The sequence below is a fragment of the Passer domesticus genome, chromosome 3 (genome assembly GCF_036417665.1).
Source record: "Passer domesticus isolate bPasDom1 chromosome 3, bPasDom1.hap1, whole genome shotgun sequence".
Taxonomy (NCBI): domain Eukaryota; kingdom Metazoa; phylum Chordata; class Aves; order Passeriformes; family Passeridae; genus Passer; species Passer domesticus.
In genome coordinates, this window is record NC_087476.1 from 28,691,899 (window position 1) to 28,710,985 (window position 19,087).

A 19,087-nucleotide genomic window follows, 5' to 3' on the forward strand; every position below is an offset into this window, starting at 1 on the left:
TCCACAGCATAGGGAATGCAATAATGTTATGATCTCCCAGAGGAATATCATACTCTAATGATCAAAGAAGGAAAAATCAGAGGAAAATGTTAGAAACCATATGAAGAGTATGAAAATGAGTTAAAAAGTATAAAGTATTTAAAAGATTCCACTGCACTAGCACTCCTGTCATTTCTATTTTTTACTTTGTTGAAAAGCTATATTTCTATAATCTGCCACAGGGAGTCATTAGGACATCACTGGAAGATCTCTGCCTACCCACTTCCTCAATGATAAATATAATGGCTTTCTCTCATTGTTCTTCTCTAAAGTTATCTCTACGTTTGCTGACATATTCCACAAGGCAAATAACGTGTTTCCAAATAATGCTGGCAAAACCAGTATTGCAGGAAGAATGGTGCTAATCAACTTAAAAATTTTCAAGTTCTAACTGATCTCAAAAAATTAACACCACAGAAAAAAAAGGCAAAGATTTATTGTAGAATTGCTATTATATCTTATATCATTATTCCTTTTATCTATGAAACATTCAAATAAGGCTCAAAGTCTAAACTGATTATATTTCTGACATTCTGTGAGACTAAAATGTACTGACTAAAGATGTTAAACTCCTAGGTAACTAAATATTGAAGTCCCATCTCATGATAACCAGAACAATTATTTCAAGACTTGACAGAGGTACATATTTTGGACATTTTACAGAACCAGACAGTAGAAGAGAATATGCATGATACAATGATTGTAAAATTAAAATAAGTATCCTGATATAGCATTAATATAATTTTTCTCTGGGGAATAACAAAACCAGGTATTTTTCCTGATAGTCTTCCACCTATCTGTTCCACTTCCCCATTTTTTCATTGGCAGTGGTATTCTTGCACCCTGATGCCCTGATTCTCTCAGAGTCAGAGGGTTAGATCTAATTTCTGATTCAGTCGTCTGCCAATTAGGTGCCAGTATACCACCCATGTTGGAATGGTGTCTGAACCCAAGTACTAGGCACCAAGACTTATCTGATGGATGTCCTGTTGGAAGCTGTGCCCTTGGGCAGAATGGAAGGTCCCTGGAGCAAAGACAGAACGCACAGTGGGGGCATTCTACTCTCCCTGAGGAGCAGCAAAAGTTTTCCACAGTTTTCAAAAGCAAAATCAATCCATTTTATGAAGACAAATGCAGAGAAAGCACACATCCCATGAAAATAATTTCTGTAGAAAACTCTTCATCAGTTTACTGTATCCATTTACTCATAAGAGAAAAACTTCCATTTTTCCTTGTTATGACACTATTATAAAAAATGCAGACTATAAAAAAAACCAAACAACAAAACCTAAAAAATCTAAGGTTTATAACATTTTATTGGTGATAACAGCCTTATCAAGAAGATTTTGCATTAAAAAAAAAATTTTGAAGTTAGAGAACCCGCATGGAGAATTAAGCCTATTTGAAGCATTCTGGACAGTAGCCCTTTGAAAAACTCATCTTGAAAGGAGGCTGTTGCTAGGATACTATGGTTACTGTCATCAGCATAGTGTGGTGGCATATATATATATGTGTTTTGGTTTTTTTTTCCTAATGAGAGATCTTGACCAATGAGCAGCATAGACTATAAGCAACATTTTCAAACCTACCTGGTATATTAAAGATTGAATAGAATATTCAATTTCATGCTGAAAAGACAAAATGGAGTTAGTCTTCAAAGTAAAGCCCATCAAAGAATGCTCAAGAAACAGCCACAATGCTTGTTAGCTGCTTGAATACAAGAACACAGACACATGGCTCAGAAGCGAGCTGAGAACAGAAGCCAGAGAGACTAAAGAAAAAGACTGAACAGATGTTGCTGCTGAGGTGAGGGAAAGTGTGTAGACATTTCATTCTGCCGGAATCAAAGGCAACTAAAACCATAAGGAGCAAAAATGACTATAAATGGGTGCTGAATTAGTCTTCTGATTGGGAATGGCTAGTTAGCTGAAATGATCAAAACAGAGGATCAAAGGCATATATGGTAACTATACAGATCTGAAGTCAAATTAGTTTGTGGGCAAAATTATGACTCTGTTAAGACAGCAAAACATGTCCTCAACTAGAAGAGGCCATTAGATAGTCTTCAATACATTTTCATGTCAAAGAAATTATCCAAGGCTCTCCAGGCTGTTCAGGTATGCAAGCCATCTATTTCAGTGCAGTTTTGCCCTGAGAGTCCAGGCCTGCTGTCAGAGCAGAACAGTTCACAAAGAAAATCAGCTCGCATGACAAATTTTGTACTCTGCCTCAGGAAGAGTGCAAAGGTATTCTCTCCTAATTAAAATATGAATGCTGTCATCTGATAATTTTCCTTGTGAGAAATAACAAGCTCACTAATTAAATGTGCAATTTCTTGACATTTAAACAGGTCAGTTTTCTTTTCCATGTGTCTGATAATTTATTTGAGGTGCTACTTTCAGGCATGTTTATTATACTAACCAATATTAATAACCAGCATAACAGACCTTTCTAAAACAGAAGGGTAAGTAATGTAGTTTTGTCCTTTTGCTCAACTGTAGTTATTTTAATATAGAAATATTTTATAATTAAATAGAGAATAGAGATTTCATTTTTATTAAGTCCTCATCATCTTTCTGTGCTTCCTATGTATGTGTTCTGATGTCTGTCTTTCATAAGGTTATGTCTTTATTCAATTTGGCTTTAATGAATAAAATGTTATTGCATAAAACTCAAAGAACATTGCAAGACAGACCAACTTTAATTAAGTTATATAATTTCTGAAAAGGATGCTATTGTAGATAGATTGCTAGTTTTGGTATGGATAGACTGGAAGACCTGTGGGCACAGAATTTTATTTTAAAAACTATGTGACTTCCACAATGGTAATAACTGAAACCAGATCTTGATTTTTAGTGCAATGGTGAGAATATGGTAAATCATATTTTAAGTGTAGGTTTCAACAAGTCAATCTAAAATTACATTTTCTCTTTCACAGAAAATTCAAATCTTCATGAAATTTCATTTTGTCTGAATGGGATTGAACAGTTCAAGTTTTCAAATATTCTGCAAATCAAAATTTTAAAAGCATTATCTTTTGACAAAAGAAAACCCAGTCCCTGTGAATTTACCAAGATATTAATCACAGAATCACAGCATAAGCTGAGTTGCAATAGACCCACAAGGATCAAGTCCAACACCTGGCTCTGGACAGCACCATTCCCAAGAGTCACACCATGGGCCTGAGTACATTGTCCAAACACATCTTGAACTCAGGCAGATGTGATGTCATGACTATATCCCTGTGGAGCCTGTTCCAGTGCACAGCCACCCTCTGGGTGAAGACCCTTTTCCTAATATCCAACCTAAACCTCCCCTGACACGACTTCAGGCCATTCCCTTAGATCCTGTCACTGGTCACCACAGAGTGATCACCACAGGTCAGTGCCGGTCTTTCCTTCACGAGGAAGTTGTAACTGCAATGAGGTGTCCCTTCTGTCTTAATGATATATAAACTCCTTATTTCATAAAGTTATTAAGATGTATGAAGAAGCTGTATGAGTTACAGATTTAAATGTTTTGAAGTAGGGAATGGCCTTTCTCACCACATATCTAAAGACAATCTGGCATTTATTACCATCTGCTTTGTTCTTCAGCAGTATGAACTTATTTTATGTGATCCTTCTGATGAAAAACAAATGCATGCCCTTCATTGCTTTTACTTTCATGGCTTAGATTTTTAATTTGTTTTCCCTTTCCATAAGTGAGATGTCTGCCAGTGGGTTGACCTGTTATCTTTATGCTGCAATTTATGAAGAGTAGTCAACTGTTTGTTACTCTGCCGCAGGGGCATGGAGTAGGCAACATATCTATTACATAGTATTGCAGTTCTCAGACCAGGATAGTAATTGCAATTAGCAACAGTTTGAGCTCACATACCAGGTTACTAACTGAAGCAGTAAGAAACAGATATACTGCCTGCTTAGGACAGAGAGCTAGGGCAATAACCTCATACGCTGCAGCAGTGGGAAATGGCAAAACATGTCAGAGCTCTCAGAAATTATAATTTTCTGTGTGTAGCTAAGGTCGACAGTTGACTTTTGTATAATGAGGAATGAATTACTAAGAATAAAAGTAGTTCTTTATCTTGATTTTTGATCATTCTTATTTTAATGTGTGACAAGAGACTGAACACTTTAGCGCCTGTGATATTTTATCTTTTTATCTTTTCTGTCTTAAACTATACAAACTCTAGGTATTCTGCTTTAAACCCTTAATTTTATCTTAAACTTTTAAGGTATGGAAAGGTCTTAATTTTATAGGTTTTTCTCCATAAATCGGTGACTCCCAGAAAGATTTAATAAAAAATCTGCCTAAAGAAGATACTCAAATGGGGCAGGACAAACCCAGTAGGTAAATAAGCACTGGATTGCACTTAAGTCTCTTTTTAACTAGGCTTCAGTAAGAATACTGGCAGCTGCATTGACAAATTCAATTGCCAAAACTACACTTAGTGCCATTTGAGGTTTCCTCAATTATCTATCTGCACACAGATGGTATATATGCCACATGACAGGGTAAGGACCTAATTTAGGTATCAATATTGAATTGAATCCTTCCCCTGTACTTCTGATGGCTGAAGTTAAATGTTATAAAAATCTATCTAAAAAACCCCAACACAGTTGCTTAACCACAGCTTCTAAAGCCTGTTGTTATTGCAATATCCTAGGGTCTCCAAGATATTTGTATCAGACTGTCAGGTATGCACAGGCCCTACAAAAGACCAACTCAAATTTTGGGCCAGTGGCTGAAAATCTTAAAAGAAATCTCTTGGAAAGAAGTCTTAAACAGAATTCTGAACCATTGTAATCCACTTCAGATGATGGAGTATCTAAACTACCACATAAAAAAATATATAAATATTAGTAGAAGGAGAAATGAAAATGGTGTGTTTATTATTTTGCAATTATTAAAATATTAAATTTACTTTACTTGGTTTCAATAAGATGTAAGCCTGGAAGAACTGTAGATTTGGGAAAGAATGATTTCTTCTTAGATACCATTTGTAGTTTCAAATTTCCCTTTTTAACCTACATATTTTAGAATAAGGATTTATTGAGATCTCAGCTTTGATACATTACAAGTGTTCCCTATGCTACACACTGAAAATTATAACAAGGTTTTGTGTTTCCTTACATGAAAATTCATCTCTTTCAAAATTCTTAAAAGGCAAAATATGTTGCTAATCTGGATATATCAATCCACTTTCCTTTATATCTAGAAAATCTTATTTTGTACAGAGCAAAAAATAACGATTTATATGTATCTCAGAGTTTTATTCTGCATTCTGGGTCACTCATTCCAGTATTCAATTTAATTTTTTAATGATAAATATTACTATCCGAAACTTCAACTTCTTCATCACTGAAGAAAAATTAACAAAAAATTAAGAGGCCTAGAACCTGGCTGAAACACATGGGTTATTATTAGCTAAGAAGACATGGACTCAAAGCTGTTAATATGCAATAGAATGCACAGCAGTGCATCCTTCCTGGACTCTGTTGGCCACGCTGCTGCTATGGAGCACTGTCTGTTGACAGGTAATGAAGAGAAATGTGGTCTTTAAGATAACTGTGATTCAGCACACTGACTATTTGAAAAATAAATTGGATGCAGAACTGACATGATTGTAATATACATTGGTCATTTGTTGGAATATGCAGAGGAACTGTATTAAAACCTAAGATAAAAATAAAAATAATGTCAAAATTAGAGATAGATGCTATATTCACAGAATCAAGGAATAGTTCGAGTTGGAATGGATCTTTTAAAGGTAATGAAGTTTTTGTTGGTTTTTTTATCATTAAGTTCCATTTTTTAATCTTGACTTGTAATTGTCAAATTTTTAAAATTGGAAACAATTAATTTTGTAAGATTAATTTTGAGCCAGACAGTGGTAATAAATAATTAGCTTTTGTGAAAATTAAAAATATACAAACTACATAAATATACCTTCCTAAGTGCATTGTTTTTACTTTTAAGTTATGGTCTTTTTTCACCCTGTGACACTGCAGATCAGCCAGAGCATAGTAATAATGAAAGCACATTTCAGTCACAACAGTAACACAAAACATTGCTGGCAGCTCTGGACCATGCTACATTGCGTGCATGAGCACATTCAGAGATGCATGAAACAGACCCACTGCACACAAATCCTTCTAAGAAGTTAGCTCTAACTCTTCAGTGATTAAGTGACATTCATTGTGGCACCTCAAAAAAAGGGATCCAAATACCTTATTCCCAGAAAAACAGCTACAGTCCCTGTTTATTTCTCATTTAATAAAATAATGGAAAATTAACTGAAAGTAACTTGACAGTGTGAACAAGATCACACTCTATTGAGCTACCAGCTATCAGGTAATGCCAGACAGTGCTTACTAACCAACACCCCAATTTAAATGTCACACTCACCAGAATGCTGATATACAAAAAAAATTAGTTATTTGCTAGTTGGGCTGCTTATGCACTAGAAAGGAGGACAGGAATTGAGCAATGTAAATGAAAGTGTACACAGCTGCAGTGATTCCCATCTCCCAGATGAAAAGAAATCAGGCAGTGCGATGCCAGGACTAGGATTCCAGTAACAGATATCCATTTTTTATGAGATTAAACCTCTTCTCCATTTACTCATTACTCTCAGGATTCCAACATTGCTGATACTTACACGCTCTACCATACATTAAACAAGATCCTACAGCGCTGTTTAGAGGAAGTATCCAGCATACAAAGAACCACTCCATATGTGGTTAATTCCTGAGTTTTTCAGCTGGAGGCTTGGAAGGTGCTGGGACAGAGGGATTCCTTCCCTCAAAGGAATGCATGGGTGCACAGTACTGCCTCCAGTGGGCTGCAGAGCTCATCGTGGGGCTAGCCGTGCTAAGGCTGCTGCCGCTGCACTGAGAAAAAGGGGAAGCATGACTCAGAGAGATTTTGCCTAGTTACAAAATTCAGCGGAGGATGGACACCCCACACACCCCACAGTCAGGGTTGCCCCTCTATGCAGCAGTTCTCTAAGTGGTGTGCATGAACACATGGGTTTGTACAGGCTGGGAAACTGTTCAAAACTGTAAAACACCTTTATGAGGTCTGATGCAATATGCAGATTTGCCAATGGATAAAAGATTTAAAAATAAAACATGTTTGGCAAGTTCGAGTTCCAGCTTGCCAACTTGGAGAGGAGAAGAGTGATCAGGGTAAAGTAATTAAACATTTTTAGCCTTCCTTTTCCATGTTATTGTCTTCATTTTATTGCTCATTGTTAAGCTAGCCTAAATATTGCTTCAAAGCATGAGCTCTGAGGTCCTCCCCTCCTTGCACTCACACACAGGGCTCTCAGCCACAGACTCTAGTCACTGCTTGTGAGTAATCACAGACTGGCACAACTACCACTAAACACAACAGAGCACAAATCTGGTTAGCAGAAAAGACTGCACTTTATAGCCTTTAGCTCAGCAATAAGATGTTTTTGAGATTCCTCCTTGTACAGTGCATTGTAATGGGTTGTGTGATTAAAAAGCACCACTGCCAATGGAGTCAGACACCAGAGCAAAACATTTCCCTGCTCTTGCCAAGCAACAAATTTAGGGCCCAATTCAGCTTGAGTACAGCCAGTTTCCTTACTACAGGAGCTGGCCATGATTTTCACTGAAATAAGCCCTTTGCTTTTAGAATGCAGATGAGCATTCAAGACAACCTAATTAAAAACATCAATGATTTTTTTCCATTGCTGTTTGCTTCTGCTTGACATGATTTAATGTCAGGTAGCTCTGAGTATCAGAGCTTTTCTAGATGTATGGCTGCAGCAAAGGATTCTTCATCCATCCCAGGAACAGTGTACCTTCTGCTAGATGACTTTTTTTTTTTTTAAATTCTAGAAATGTAAATCACTTCCAAGATGATGTTCTTTTCCTATTAAGCTACTACTTTCTCAAATATTCATGTTGGCTTCCCAGCATAATAATAAAATCACCTCTTAGCCTCTACAAAATATTTTTATAGTCAGTTTGTTTGGGCATCATTAGCCTGGCACAAAAATACTCTGCAAGCAAAATATGGATAACTCACAGGTATAAAGCAATTCTTTATTGGCCAGTTCACACAAAACACAACTGGTATTTAGTGAACTGTGGGGTTAAGCACAGGTGTGCTCACAGTCCAGTGCAGCTGCTGGAAAGCCTTCACCAGGCAGGCAGGTGCTGTGAGGAGTGAGGGGTTGGTGGCCATGGCTCCCAAGAGCCACCATGGGCGCAGAGGTGCTCCTTCCTTTCACTCCATCAACACTGATGGATCAACCCCAGCCTGGCAGTTCCAGACTGTCCCTGACTACATCAGCCTCCAGCTACCTTCATTTATTTTCCTTAAGGTGTTAGCATTTCATGTTGATGTTTTCTCTGCTGAGTCCTTGTTCTCCTAGCTACCGCGGATCAGCAGTCCTGCCGCTCTCTGTAATTTTTTACTTTTCTTATCCCGGTACAGACGGTCTCACAGCTCCAGCTCAGCAGTCTGAGGCAAGGTTACACAGCTGGAGTGTATCAAAGCTGGACTCCCTGCTCGAGCAGCTAAAACCCCAGCAGTGGGGGGCTACAGAGAGAGGGCAACTGCATGCCATGGCATCATATGTGACTCTTTCTTGGACACTATTTTATTCCTCTCACACTTTGTTCCTGATTACTTCACTGATCCTTCTGACTCTAGCTCCTGTTTTTCTCCCCCAGTATGGAATTCTGGAAGAACAACTATGACTGCTAGCTTCCTTCAATTACTCTTTAGTTTTGTAACACCTACCATCCAGAGTTGCCACCAACTGTTGTGTGTTGGCTGTCCAGTACCAATTTGCAATCTACTATTCATAGAAACAATGTTGGGCACAAGTTTCTCACTGTAGAGTTACAATACTCTTTCAGTAGGGAAAGGATATCATTCTGGACCCTTTCCCCTATGAGTGAGCAGAATTTTAGCCAAAGAAATATGTTTTCTTCTCCTTTAATCCTCTTCACAGCAAAATTTAAGAGGAACACTCAAAAAAAACACCAAATGCTTCAGAATATGCCATCATATACTTTGTGAGCCCTGTAGTTGTTTCTGCCCTTTAACCATTAAAACTGCAAACAGCAATGTTTCTAGATAGCCAGATCATATTTATCACAGTACATAAATCCTGTGTGTCCAAAATGATCATGAAGTGCAGCAGTCATTTCTCTGGAGCTTTCTGAAACCTTTAGCAAGTCATCAAATTCCTCTTTCCTGGGTAGGGAAAAGAAAAAAAAAAAATCATTTAAACTCCAATGATATATTTACCTACATGATAAATGGGGATCTGTGCTTGAATCTAGTTGTAGGATAACTTCCAAACTGTGTTGTGGAGTCAGCCAAGATATAACATATATTCAGACAGGGTAATATTGATCTGAAGTGGTTCACTGTGAATCCAGAAAATTGTGGCTCACTTCCAGCATTTCAAACATAGAACTACATAGGAAAAATACAACTTCTATTCAGATGCTTAATTCAAGTCTAAAAATTTTCTGGACAGAAACTATATCAAAATCAATCAACTGATTTACTATTCTTCCTCCATTTCACAATATTGTCTCTGTGCAGTCTTTTTACAGAATGCAAAAAGAGCAGAAAAGACATATACAATGGGAACATTAAACTGAATTTATGCCACAAATGAATGCATAGTGCATAAACATCAATCCTGATCTGACTGTCTTGCTCATCTAAGCAGAACAAAGCAGTCAGTAACACCTTTCAGGAACAATATCCATCGAGTAATATAGCATACAGCTATCCCTGGGGTCTAATCTGAAGGTCATCTGCACCTGACTCAAGACACAAAACCCACGTTTTTGCATCCATTACTTTGGACCCACCCGAAAGAGATCCACAATCTGCTTTTCAAAGTCCTTTTAAGACTGAGCCTTTTTTCTCTGTCCCCACTTGCTCTAATCACAAGTAAAGGATAAAGAAATAACAGTTTGTAGAAGGTTAGAAATGATAGACCAAGAAATTGCATAATCACCATTGCTGTATTTTCTGCAGCTATGACTTTCAGTATATGGATGAATTTCATACACAGCAGGAGGGGCCAACAGATACCACTGTGTTGCATTTGGACATTCCACATTCTGCTGTATTTGGGGGTACAGCCATCTGTTCGAGACTAGACTAAGGTAGGTTTTTGTACCCAAGATCATCAGTTAGAGGCTTAAACATAAATTTATGATTAAACCTAACATTCAATAGAGATGTCAATAGACCCACACAGATAAGTATAGTCTTGTATTGGAGAAGAATTTCTTCTTCTGTAGCATATTCATTTCAACAACCTACTATTTTCCCCACAGATTACTTGTCAATTTAACCCAAATTTCCTGCATAATTTTAGGTGGAAGAAATAATAAGTTATAACATTCTGGAGGACTGAATGCTGAATGCTCTAACATTATGTTCTTTATTTATTCTGTGAGAAGTGCATACATTGAATAGTAGCAAATAATTTTCCAACTGAGGGAATCCGAAACCACAGCTCATACTAGTTATATGAATTCCCTAAATATCAACTGATTGCTCAGTCATTGATCAGTGCAGAAAGATGAACCACAAGTTCCTACCTCTTCATTAAGTGTGCTCACAAGAAAACTATTTACCATTATATGGCTTCTTCAGGCTTTGAAGTAAAAATTGATCTTTGAAAAATACCTAAACATTTTTGAGACATATGGTAAATAATAACCTATAGCCCAGAACTTTGAAAATTCACCTTGAGCTCCTAGTTGCATTAATAGTTAATTATTTGAGATATGCAAAGGAAGCAAGTTCTTGTTTGGAACTGCTCACTAAAAGTTAAGAGACTAAAGAAGTAGTTCTGCATAATTTTGTTCTGAACATTATTTGTATGTATCAATTTCAGTGTTAGTGCCAAATCTAGTAATAATTTAAAACACTGATTTCATCATTCCAAAACAAAACATGAAAAATATTCATACTTAATTTTGTTCTTAAATAAGAGTTTGGCATTTTATTGTTAGAATTCCAACAGAAATAAGAGAATTCTTGGAGTTTTTAAACATATATTCTGCAAAAATATTCCATACATTCCATGCATGTATTCTAGGCTAATATATGACATTGAAATAAATCAAAATTTCAGCAGTACTGGTTTATTATTTCGTTGCCGTGTGAAGAGCTGATGAAATTGAACTGTTGTGTACCATGACATTTTGCCTGCATAATGCAATAACCGCTTTATGGAAAATAAGTTGAGAATCTCATTACTTGACCAAGATTTATGATGGAACTTGTAAATGTATTTGCTTTCAATAAATCTGACAGAGATTGACCACCATCCTTGTTAACATTTTGATAGACATCCTCTTTTAATGGCACCTAATTACAAAACAGCCAGAGCAATATGGTACTAAGATCAAAATTCGGTCTAGAAATAGTAATAACTGCCAAATTTAACTCATACATTTCTTTTATGGAGATCAGAAATAGCCATTTTCTGACATGCATATTAGAAAAGCTACTCAAAAAAGATCTGAACATTTTCTGAGGAATTATACAATCCATCTCATCAGTTTTTCTGAAGTATTCCTAAAGCATCTACTTCCATTATGTCAGTGTGAAGAGCTCCCCTGCCTGTCTCCAAGGGAAATCATATGCTTCCTGTTATTGGGTGATGCAGATCGGTGTGGTCTGCAAGAGAGCAATTCCTGGCACAGGCAAAAATAAGCTCAGGTGACCTGTAACGTAAGATATTGCATTCATTGTATATTCTGGGGATCAACCTACTTTACTTCATTTCCTCAAAATCCTTTTTCTCATTTTGTTTCAAAGTATGAAGTTGTTGTTGGAGCATACACTCATTTCTCTTTGTGGCTCTTCTCTATGTTACTGGGATTGGTGCTTAAAGATCAAAGCCATGAAATTGTCTTTAGAATTTAACCTTTTTCCAACAAAATTCTCAGTTTTATCAATACTGAGGATGCAGACATAGACAAAATTCCAACTAGTAAACTAGATAATACATGTTGCATTATAAATTTATTTTGGCAAGTGCCCAACAAAGCAGTGTTAAGAGAGAGTTAAAGACATTTCAGGGTTGTACAAAAGGTTTTTTAAAAAAACAGCCTTTAAAATGCACTTCAGTGGCACATATTTAAAATCCCTTATGCATCAGTTCACAGGGGAAACAGATCACTTCAGTAACTGACAAGTGTTTCTGCAAGGGGAAGTTTAATTCTGATGTTTCAATTTCAATATTCAAATGCTACAGTCATGTCTACCATGGCTCACATAAACTGAGTGATTCAGGAGTCACGCAGGTGAATACAGAAGGAATACAATATGAGAAGCTTAAAAATGAAAAAAAAATAGAAACAAGTGCAGTAATTTTGACTAAACAATTTATTATGAAATTTATATTTAAAAAAAAGACTTCCATATCTTCCAGTATTTAAGGGCTGCTTTTACATTAGTCTGAAATTCATCTGTGCCATCAAGTTCTACTGGACTCTCTTATCTTTTCATCTTAGTTAAACTATCCTATCTCATGAACAGACATTTTTATGCAAGTTTAAATCTTGTTTCACCAGGACAGATTCAGATTAGTAACTGAACCATGATTAACCATGAATCTAATTACATTGCATAACCTAGTGCATGGATGAAGCCTCAGTATTTTGGAGAATTTGTTGTCATCCCTCACAAGTTACTCTTCTGTCTCCTTCCTGACATCTATTTTCCAGGTTCAGAAAATAGTCTCAGGTTCAGAAAAAAAAAAAAAATCTTTATTATTTTGTGGTGGGTTGACCTTGGCCAGTTGCCAGACACCCACCAAGCTACTCTATCACTCTTGCTCCTTAACAGGACAGAGGGACAATGAATAACACATAGATGGAGATAAGGGAGACCACTTACCAATTGTCATGGGGAAAACAGACTGGACTTGGGAAAATTAATTTATTACCAAGCAGAATAAAATAATAAGAAATAAGAAAAAAAAATTTAAAAACCACATATTCTCCCCACCTTTCCTTTCTTCCCAAGCTCAACTTCACCCCCAACTCTTTTAACTCCTGTATCTCAAGTGGTGCAGAGGGATGGGGAGAAGGATCTGTTGCAGCATAATTCACTCCATTATGCTGTTCCTTCCTCCTCACACTCTTCACTTGCTCCCTCATAAGGGCTTACCCACTGAAGACAGTCCTTCATTAACTTCTCCAACATTAGTCAGCCCCCAGGCTGACTGGTCCGGCGTGGGTCCTGCTGTGGAGTGCTGTCCTTGGTCACAGGGCTGACAGCAAACATCCTCCTGTGTGGTGTCCTCTCCATGGGCTGCGCTTCCCATCAGGAGGTCAAGCATAGCCCTTCATGGCTCACACTGCTTTTAAGGGCTGTTCACCTGTGCTGATGTGGGCTGTCTACAGGTAGCAGGTGGCTGTTTGTTCCACAGTGGATATCCATGGGATGCAAGGAAAGCCCATCACTACAGTCTCTCTTCTGGCTGTAGGAGAATCTCTGGTTCTATGCCTGGACTACCTCCTCCCCCTCTTTCTGCACTGACCTTGGGGCCTACAGAGTTTTTTCTCTTACATATTCTTGCTCCTCTATTCCAGCTTCTGATGGATACATTTTTCTCTTTCTCAAATACGCTACCAGAAAGGTGCTCCTGCTGTTTCGGATAGGGTCAGCTTTACTTAGTGGTGGGTCTGTCTTGGAGCCAGCTGCGTCTCTCTCTGATGTAAGGGCAGCTCCTTATGTCTCCTCATAAAGGCTGCTCACACAACCCACAGCTACCAAAGCTTTGCCACATAGATCTATTTTTTCAGTTTCACCTTACATAGTAAGGCTGTAGAATGTGAAAATAAAAATTAAATAAAAAACCACAAAACTTTAGAAATGTCTAAAATGCACATATTCATTGATAGCAATACCAGACAGTGCTATTTTTTTATGCAGCCTATAGTACAAATGGTTATTTAATTTCATTCTTTGCTGTGAAAACACACACCTAGTTCATCACTTAAAATTGAACTGCTTGCATCTCAAACTTTCCAGCTTTCTCATTAGTCACTGTACTTAACCATACTGAACTATTCACAGTGACTTCTGACAGCAACCAAAGTTCTCAGATTCCTATGCAAGCATGAGGAAAACTTCCCATCTTGAGGGATCTAAAGCTCTGCTGCAGCTGCCCTCCATACTGTAGACAAGATTCATCTCACTTAACTCCAGCTGACTAGTCTAGTCCTGGACAGAGATAAGAGATTTCAGGCACAGGTTTATCTGTCTTAGATGCCATGGTTTTAGATACATCTCCTTATCTTCTGAAATAGTCTAGGAGAATAAAATTCCTGAGATTAAATCCATACTATGGGTGGGGGAAAGCATTCCTCAGTGGTAAGTGAACGCTAGCAAATCAGTGGTCCTTAAAAGAAATTAATTTAAATCTTCCAAAAAATAGATTACAAATGTATAGACTTTCATACATTATCACAACAGACTTCATGTCAATCTCCTATGGTGAAAACAAAAATATTTTTAGCACATAGGTACAATTTGCAAGTATCAGTCTACTTACAGTGTAAGAGGGCTACACAGTATTGCAGTAGATTCATACAGCATACAGTATGTGAAATACACAGGGACAGGACTGCCCAGAAACACCACTGGAGTTATTGTTGACTATAAAAAAATGGGCTTTTTCAGTCAACATTTTTACACTGTAAATGTTTAAACATAAACCAGTAGGACTGCAGGTCTGTAGGATGCTGGATGTCTATTATATGTTTTTTAGATGTGCTAGACCTAATGTCAGCATGGATCTACTGTGTGTTTGATCACTAAAACCCCTTAAGAGTATTAGACATAATTCCACAATTCATCTAATCTGTGCTGGAGTTTAATGTAAAGCCTGTTATGTTCAAAACATCCATCTTTTTGCAGTGCTTTGCACATTAGGATGACTAATTTTAAAGTTAGCACTTCCATCTAACATGCAGTATAAGTAAGAAAGTTGAAATATGAAAGTGCACAGGTCATTTACAAAGTGTTAATACTAGAGTATACTAACTGTACAAAAGACAGAAACCTACTTTCTGACACTTTACCCTTATTACATCCACAGACACTACAAAGATTTCCTTGGTATTCTGTTTTTACCATTTAGGTTAAAGTTTAAAGAATAAAATCAACAAAACTATTTAGATAGCTAAATTAGCAGAAGTTATGTGCTAAAGGGGTACTCATATTTAAATATCTTGCAGATGAGACTATGCCTACAAATACAGCAGAAAACAATTTCCCTGGTTCCCTGAAGCTTAGAGTTGCTTTCAAAAAATGCAATTTTTGTCCCTCCTTTCATATAATCTATCAGCCTACTGAGAGGGGTATTAAGTATCTCAAGACAGTCCCATTCTCCTTAGCCCTCATTATCATTTCCCATCTTCCTTTCTGTAGAATTTAACCAGCTAAAACAACTCACAGAACAAAATACTCTGGAGGCAAACTGCTTGTAATGCTTTTAATGGTTGCTCCCTGTGCTTGCCACTTTGCTGTGAAAGCCAGCATAGTAGGTGCTCTCGAAGCTGCCTGATGGGGTGTCTCTGCAGGGCTCAAACCCTTTCAGTATAGAATCAGTCTTACATAAGACTCTCACAAGTTATTTGTGAAAACAGTAGAGGTTTCAAACATAGAGCATTCTCTTATTTTCAAGAAAACAAAAGAAAACTGAGGACTTTTTAGCCAAGGTACTGTCAGTACCCCATGAGAGGCTGTAATATTAGGTTAGTCATCCAGACTAAGAGTATGGAAAGGTGTTCTTGAAATTTCTAGCAAAAAAAGGGAAACTGATCAGTGCACAAATGCTCTTGTGTTTATTTTTAATGTTTTCCCAGAATTATTTTTTTCATTTATGTAAAAGGAATTTAAATTCACTTATTTTCATGCAGACAATCTTCAGGTAAAAAAAAGTGATCATGACAATTTTGAAAATATTTTGTTTGAAAGTAAGTTAACACTGGAATTCCTCGGTCTATTTAAACTTGTCATCTTCAATTGTTCATAGTGACAGATTTCCTAATGCTCACCAGGCACTCACGCATTTTATGTTTGTTGGAGTGTGCATCTTGTAATGTTCACAGCTTCACTGATTCAATCATTCCTATTTTTGCTGCTGATTCGGAAAGACTCGCAGTATGAGGGAGAACAACAGGAGTGAATTGGTGATGCTGATTTCATCCAAGCATTTTTTCAGGATTCATAAATATACAGAAAGCCTAATCTCACCATTTTCTTGGAAGTGATTTAATTTTCATCATTCTCTTGTCTTGCAGAAGATTTTTTTTAATTATTATTTTAGAGCATTGATTCAAAAAAAAAAGCAAAAGAAATAAAAAGAATACAACAGCCTCTAAGCTCTAGATAAGCATCTGCTCAAGCTGTTCAACTTTGTCTAAATAGCTCCATACCTATATTTTACAGAGACTTCAAAGACATCTTTTGCCTCACCCATTCAGTGAATACATAACCCCTCAGAGGAAGCAAAACATTTCATCCAACAAAACACATGAGCTTCCAAACAGCATAAGAACTAAGTAACCATTCAGAGTGACTAACCCAAATTTCTAGTCTAGAGTTTTTCAGTCATTTTCAGTTTGTTTACCTGCATAAATTTCCCAAAGGAGATGTGGATCCTTTCAGAAATGTCACATGTCTGTAGATTTCTGCAGCATATGGGAAGTTGGCTTTTTATTTGCTGGGGGTTTTTGGCTGAAATCCACAGGGGTCTACAGAGCAAAGGCTGAAAATCCCTGTTCTGGTCTAAATCAGGCATTGCAGAGATGTGAATATGCACTTCTTCATTTACACTCCAGGCCTTCCTCATCAAATGTTCACTCAGGAGATGGCTTATGAGGCCAAGATTGTGAATCAAATGCTGAATGGGCAGGGAGGAACCTGTGGTTTATGCATCAAAGAGGAGGCAAGCTCCTTACACTTTTATTTTCCTGAAAAAATTCCAAAGGCTGTAATTTCATATGATTCATGATAGGAAAATTTTAACACATTGATAGAATGTAGATCATGCAGATCTAGTTATGACCTTGTCACACAATTTGATTTGTTGAGAACTTAGAAACTCCGAGATCTCCAGGGACAAAAAATACATGGGCCACATTGTGTTCACAATGTAATTTAAAATATTTCTGGAATTTCTTAAAACTCTCCTCCATTTTTTAAAACAAGTTTATTTATTCTACTTACAGAATTTGGGGAAAAGGGACAGAAATACAGATTAGGTTAGGAAGATCATGCAAAAGTGATGGTGATTTCTGAAAATAATGCAACTAAATAAAAACATCCAAGCCTCATCAGTATAAATTATCAGCACATTATTCAGGTCAGGTCCTGACTTTAAATTAAAACAAATTGAGATATTTTCACTTAAGATGCTTATACCTATCATCCTTTCAGCTAAAAGCATGCCACTTTTTTCTTTACTGTATGCTTTACACATAGACATATGGGCCATATTTTGGAATGGAGCTATGAAGAAAATATTTTGCTATTAACACCAATCTGAAAAGTGACAATACAGCTGTGGCTTTTATTTATTGTGTATTACCTATCTAGGGGGCTCTCTGAAGTCTTTATTTTTCACCATTGCATATTTGGTGTTTTCAAAACTCAGGTGAAATATAAGACTATAGAGCTGTCTAAAATCATGGAAGGTATTTTTATCTAAGTGCCTAATACAATAGTAATACATACACATGAAACATCACTAACATGGTCTACTAATTGTACAAAGCTCAAGAGAAATAAATCCGACCAAGCCCTCACATAGCTCAAACCCCCAAATATACTCACAGTACCAGAACAATAAACCAACAAAAATTTAATAAATAATGCTACTAATGTACAATGGAAGGTGAAATTATCATAATGCAATACCTGCCACATGCAAAATGCAGTGTAAATATGCATACTAAATTAATAATTTTAAAATGAAATCCAATAGACTATGTTCTCTTATTTAAAAAGTTCAGTGAAAGGGCAAAAATATATCTTAAATTAAACTAGGATGTTTAAAAAGTAAGCTTAGTATTTCCCGGAAGCTCAAACAATATATTTTTCCCCTATATTCTTTTAGAGCATAAATCATTAGGAGAGTTAAATGTAAAACAGCCTTTAAGGGAGTAGGACTCTGTCAATGAGATAAAGAGGCAAGTAGCTTGTGAACAGGAGAGCAGTTAAAAGTAAAGATTCATCAGGGATGTTACCTAATGAAGACAGAAAAGACCTTGGAGTACCTGCAGTAGCTGCTATTTGAGGTTTTCAAGGACAGGCTAGATAGTGTCAGCATTTGTCAACAATGACTGAGGTACAAATTATTCTCCTTTTTACGAAGCTTGCATTAGTTTGTCTCCCACAGTCCCTTCCAGACCTCTTTTAGTAGGGATGCATGGATTTGGATTGGAAAATTACGTGAGTGCCTTCATAAAAAATGCAGAAACTGTGTTTTTTCTGCATCTCTTCCTGCATAGAAGAAAGTATTGGAGCACTTGAGAGCTTGATTTCTCACCTACATCTCAGCAGATCTCAAGAGAAAAGGTCAGGAAAGCAGTTGCAGTCCTCTGATCCCAGACCACCATCAATGTACAAGATAGGACTGAGTTTCTAGATTCCAGTTATGTGTTGGCCTTGAGAGAGTATGCAAAGGTAGCATCACAGGGTGGAAAGTCTAGTCTCTCCTCTGTGGTGGTCCTTGCACAAGATATTGCCCCTGGAATTCTCTGTACCTGGCAGAGGGAGGCAAGAGGCAGGAGAAGTAAGCTATATTACCTTACTCGGATTTTTTCTATGAATGAGTATAAACTCTTTCTATTTCTTAATGTTTATTTTAATTTATATTTACTTTAGAACAACATCCCCATTTCTAGCCTCATTTTCCCCAGGTATTAGAATATTTATGAAACTATATAAATAAGAATATATGGAGATTGAATATTCCTGTATAAAAACACAATGGTAGGATTTG

The 19,087-nt window shown here is 36.8% G+C and overlaps 1 long non-coding RNA gene across 1 annotated transcript in view; it reads right to left on the reverse strand.

Moving 5' to 3' along the window:
- Positions 1–11,557: 11,557 nt before the first annotated feature.
- LOC135296230 (uncharacterized) overlaps positions 11,558–19,087 on the reverse strand; it is a 34,865-nt gene continuing 27,335 nt past the window's right edge. The window contains exon 5 of the long non-coding RNA XR_010358296.1: positions 11,558–18,848. This is a non-coding gene — a long non-coding RNA (uncharacterized LOC135296230). The remainder of the gene's footprint in view (positions 18,849–19,087) is intronic.